Source organism: Marmota monax, unplaced genomic scaffold (genome assembly GCF_021218885.2).
Source record: "Marmota monax isolate L192 unplaced genomic scaffold, Marmota_monax_Labrador192_F-V1.1 WCK01_AAM20220418_F8-fsc00063, whole genome shotgun sequence".
Classification (NCBI taxonomy): Eukaryota; Metazoa; Chordata; class Mammalia; order Rodentia; family Sciuridae; genus Marmota; species Marmota monax.
This window is the reverse complement of record NW_026693726.1, coordinates 2168339-2173741: the sequence shown is the minus strand read 5'-3', so window position 1 is coordinate 2173741 and position 5403 is coordinate 2168339.

Sequence of the window (5403 nt, the reverse complement as noted above, 5' to 3'; positions counted from 1 at the left end):
GATATTTTGGATTCCCAGCATGCCGCGCCAACCTAATCCAATTTCTGCAAAGGCTCTCGGGAATCTTAGGCAGAATTGCACCTTGGGACTTGTAGTTTTTCTGGAGGGTTGCTGTTGTTGGTGTTTGGCCCCAGGCAGCGGTGCATCCTGGAACTTGTAGTTTCTTGTGCTGCACGTTAGGATTTCGGTAGTGGTAGAGGTTTTGTCTGCCTCTGGTTTGTGGGTACGCTTGGAAGCGGAAGATAGTGCAATGGAAAGATTGAGACGTGGGAGTGGGTTTCCCATGCTAATAAAATCGTGCTCTTAATGAAGCAGCAGCTGCCTTTTGAAAAGTTGCAGGGCGTGTTGACGAGCATCTCAACGGCTCGCTTAATCCGCTAGCTTCATTTCCTTTTTTCCCGGTATAGCTCTGTGTTTACTGAAAACTAGCCACACCCCCACTCCCACTCTGGGAGCCGTTCTCCGCCCCCAAGTCTAGTCTCCTGGGTTTGTAGATTTTGAGCTCACTCACGGAAAGTCCTGGGCTTTGATGCTCAATTTAGGAACCATATTTCCCATCCCCGCCCCCCACCCCCGGGCTTTGCCCACCCCGTCTCCGAATGCCCTCATCTTGCATTCTTTCGAACAGCCTTTCCTTTTTACTTGCTTTCCTGTGGTTACATATAGGCACCTTTCCAAGAAAGCTGAAACAGCTAAATTAAGTTCACCCTCTACTGCTTTTATGGAGTGTGGCATGAAGAGGACGTTAGGGCTAAGGCACTCAACGTTGCAAGTTACTCAGCGAGGCACTGTTGTATAATAATACCCACAAAAGGAAACTAGATACATGGGCGACTCAGTTTCTTTTTGAACTGATTAATGACTTTTGCCTGAAAGGCTTTTTTTTTTTTTAAGTGTCAGTGCTGGGTAACAAATCCAGGGCTTTATGCATGCAGGCCAGCATTCTATCACTGAGCTACATCCCCAGCCCTAAAAGGCTTTTTAAAATTTATTTTGGTCAGAAAAAGATATTGTATTTTTAGAATTAATCTCCAGAATAGAACATGCTGCCCTATATTAACTTTTCAAAGCCTTTGCAGAAATAATAAAGATTTTGGCCGTGTTAGTAGCTCAAGATGGAGTTTCATGAGGGTGGCGGGGGGCATTGGGGGTGCAGATGAAACTGAGGGAAAACTGTAATAAACAATCTAGCTTCACTGCTTTTTAGTTACTTGCTTTTAATCATCAATTTTATAGGTCCCATAACTAAACAGTATACTCCCATTAGCTTTGTTATAAATAACACCTCTGATACATGGTTTTTTAAAAAACATTTTTGTTAGTTATTGGTGGACCTTTATTTATTTATTTGTTTATATGTGGTGCTGAGAATGGAACCCACAGCCTCACACATGCTAGGCAAGTGCTCTACCACTGAGCCACAACCCAGCCCCCCCCATACATGGGTCTTAATGATAATAATTGCCTAAATTGTTTTCCAGGAACTTGTAAAGATGCCTTTGTCTATCTCCAACTGGTTAAAACCACTAACCCTTTGTTTAGGCCTGTGCAGGTGTCCATGGGTGACCTTTGATAACAGAGGGGTAGCACTCACAGATCACCTGAATGCTGCTATTCTCCGGAATGAAGAGTTATGGAGTTTGATTACATGTTCATAGACCACTGATTACTTCACTTTTCCCTGCCCCTAATTGCCTTTCCCCATGTCTAAGACCACCCTGTTTCTTTTTTTTTCTAATATTTATTTTTTAAATTTTAGGTGGACACAATATCTTTCTTTTACACTTATGTGGTGCTGAGGATCAAACCCAGTGCCCCATGCATGCTAGGCGAGCACTTCACCACTGAGCCACAACCCCAGCCTCATGACCACTCTGTTTTTTGAACCTATAAATACCTTTCTCAAAGTTTGGATATGAAATGACCCCGAAAGGCTCATGTATTGAAGACTTGGTCCCTAATGATCAATGGTGGAGCTTTTGAGAAGTGATTGGATCATAAGAGTTCTAACATCATGGTGATGGATTCATAGCTGAATGGATTTATTGGAGGGTGGTGGAAACTATAAGAGGTAAGGCCTAGTTGGAGGAAATAGATTACTGAGGTGTGCCCTGGAAGGATATATCTGAAACCATGAACCAAGAGAAATCTTTACTCCTTTAAGTTGTTTTTCCCGGGTATTTTTGTCACAGTGACAACAAACTGACTAACACAATTCTAGATCTTATCTTTGGAGAGGAAGATTTGAGTCTAATTTTCCTCTTTCCACATGATTGGCACCTAGTGAATAAACTCTTTTGCAAAATTAATTGTTTTGTTAGTTGCTAAGCAGGAACTTTGTTTTTTTTGAGAAGTACCAGGGATTGAACTCTGGGGCCTTTGACCGCTGAGCCACATCCCAACTGTCCTATTTTGTATTTTATTTAGAGACAGGATCTCACTGAGTTGCTTAGTACTTTGCTTTTGGTGAAGCTGACTTTGAACTTGTGATCCTCCAGCCTCAGCCTCCAGAGCTGCTGGGATTACAAGCCTGTGCCACTGCACTCAGCCCTAGGCAGGAACTTTTAGGGGCAAGAACCTGTGCTTGCAAGGGAAGAAGCTGCTACCTCTTTAAATGACTGCTAACATTCATTAAGAGTTGTTTTGTTTTGTTTCAGAAAATGCCCTCCAGAGAAAACCACAAGGAACCTGCTTAAACTAGCCAAAATCACTGAGTCATTCTTTTAGGTGACCTAGAATAAAACTTGGTCATCATAATCTCATTGTAACCAGGCAGAGTGGCTTATGCCTGTAATCCCAGTTGTTTGGGAGGCTGAGGCAGGAGGATTGAAAGTTCAAAGTCAGCCTCAGCAATTTAGTGAGGTCCTAGGCAACTCAGTGAGATCTTATCTCTAAGTAAAATATTTTTAAAAGGACTGGGAGATGTGGCTTAGTGGTAAAGTACCCCTGGGTTTAATCCTTGGTACAAAAAAAAAAAAAGTTCTCACTATGATTATGATGCTAATCTCTCTCTCTCTCTCTCTCTCTCTCTCTCTCTCTCTCTCTCTTTGTGGTGCATGAGGATTGAAACCAGGGTTTGTACATGTGAGGCAAGCATTCCACCAACTGAGCTGTATACCCAGCCCATGATGATAAATTCTCTACTGAGTAGTTGGGGATCTGATCTGCCATCTTTGAACATGCAGTGTATGAAGCATAGTCTCCACCGTGCTAGTCAGTTTTTCATGATTGTGGCCAAAATATACTTGACAAGAACAACTTAAAGGAGGAAAGGTTTATTTTGGCTCACACTTTCAGAAATTCAGTCCATGGCTGGCTGACTGCAAGGCAGAAACATCTTGGTGGAAAGCTGCACAGCTCATGTCAGTTCAGAAGGAGAAAGACATAGTGATAGAGATATAAAAATAAAGACGTCAGAGCACATCCCAGTAATCTGCTTCTTTCAGCCATGCCCCACCTGCCTACAGTTACTAGCTGGTACTGCATTCAAATTATTAATCCATCGAATGCATTAATCCCCTCAGGAGTTTACAGCTCTTGTAATATAGTCTTTTCACCTCTGAACATTGCTTCATTGCCTATCACATGATTTTTTTCAAAGAACATTTCTCGATCCAAACTATTACACCAACTAAGTTTGTTCAGGAATGTGCCTGCCTCTACAGATGATGATAAGTCCTTTCAAGATGAAAACGCGTAAGTCTTTCCCATAAAATTCCCTTACCCTCTGTCTTGAGAAAGACATTGCTTTGGGAAGTATCTCCTGTGCTCTTCTTACTTGCTGCAAGTAATACGTCCTTCTTCTCTCTTTTATCTCTTGGTTGTGCTTATTGGCTTTGTATTCACCAAGAGGAAACCCATTGTATTTGGGTTATACTGACCATCAGGCAAAATGGGCCTGGCTCAGTAACAAAGAGAAGGCTGTGGGCTCCAAGGGCTCATTTTCAATTATGTTTCCTCTTTTAGTTTAGAAGAAACAAGCAAACAAACAAAACCTCACAAACATTACATATGTTACAACAGTGGAGGTCATACCTTCTAAAAGTTACGTCCATTTTCAATTTTTCCATAGGTTTCCATCTTCTTTTTAATTGCTTCAAGTGCTGAGGATTGAATCCAGATCCTCCTGCATGCTAGGTGAGAGTTCTATCACTGAACTATATCCTCAGCCCTTTCAACTTTTTATTTTTATTTTCCATTTTTTGGGGATACCAGGGATTGAATTCAGGGACACTGGACCACTGAGCCACATCACCAGGCCTATATTGTATTTTATTTAGAGACAAGGTCTCTCTGAGTTGCTTAGCACCTAGCTTTTTGCTGAGGCTGGCTTTGAACTCTTGATCCTCTTGTCTCAGCCTCCAGAGCTGCTGGGATTACAGGCGCATACCACTGTTCCTGGCTCAACTTTTTGAGTCAGAGTCTCACTAAATTGCCCAGTTTGGCCTTGAATTTATAATCCTCCTGCCTCAGCTTCTTGAGTAGCTGGGATTAAAGGTGTGTGCCACCACATGAAGCCTAGAGGCTATTTTCTTTTTAAGCAACCTTAGAAGCAGTCTAAAATTCCATTCAAATAGCTTATATTCAACAAATATCTCTAAATTATAAGAATGGAAAATCTGTGTGACCATAAATAACAACCCTATATAACTGTATAGCACAGTTTTCAGAATATAATCTCATTTTAGCTAATTAGAAACCTTGAGAAATAGAACAAGTATTTTCAACCAACAGTATCTGTAGGAAGAAAGTAAGCTTGACAAATGATATGAATTCAAATTCAATAACATTAAAAACACTTTTTGTATGAAAAAATTAAATATGTATCAGTAAGATATTGGATAATGAATATGAATAACACTAAACTGTTTTTTTGTTTTTTTTTAAGTGGCAGGATTGTGGGTATAGCTCAGTGGCAGAGTGCTCACTAAGCATGTGGGAGGGTTTGGCCTTAATCCCCAGCACCATTAAAGGAGGAGGAGGGGGGAGGGGGAGGGAGAGGGGGAGGGGAGGGGGAGGGGGAGGGGGAGATGAAAAAAATAACTATAGGAAAATTTATCACAAAGTAGCATCATTTTATCCCTCTAGAGATCCTCTCCACTCCTCACCCCCAAATATTTTTGGAGTTGTCACGGAGATCACATTTTATTTTCGACTGTGAATTTGTTCCTCTCTTAAGCAAACAAGATGCTGAATCAAAAATATTTCTCCTTTTTCCCCTGTACTGGGGAATGAAACCTAGGGCACTTTACTACCGAGCTACATCCCCAGTTCTTTTTACTTTTTAAAATATGATCTCAAATTGCCGAGGGTCCTGCTAAATAGTGGAAGCTGACCCCAAACTTGCAATCCTACCTCAATTTCCCAAACTGCTGGGATTACAGGCCTGTGCCCTGCCGGGCT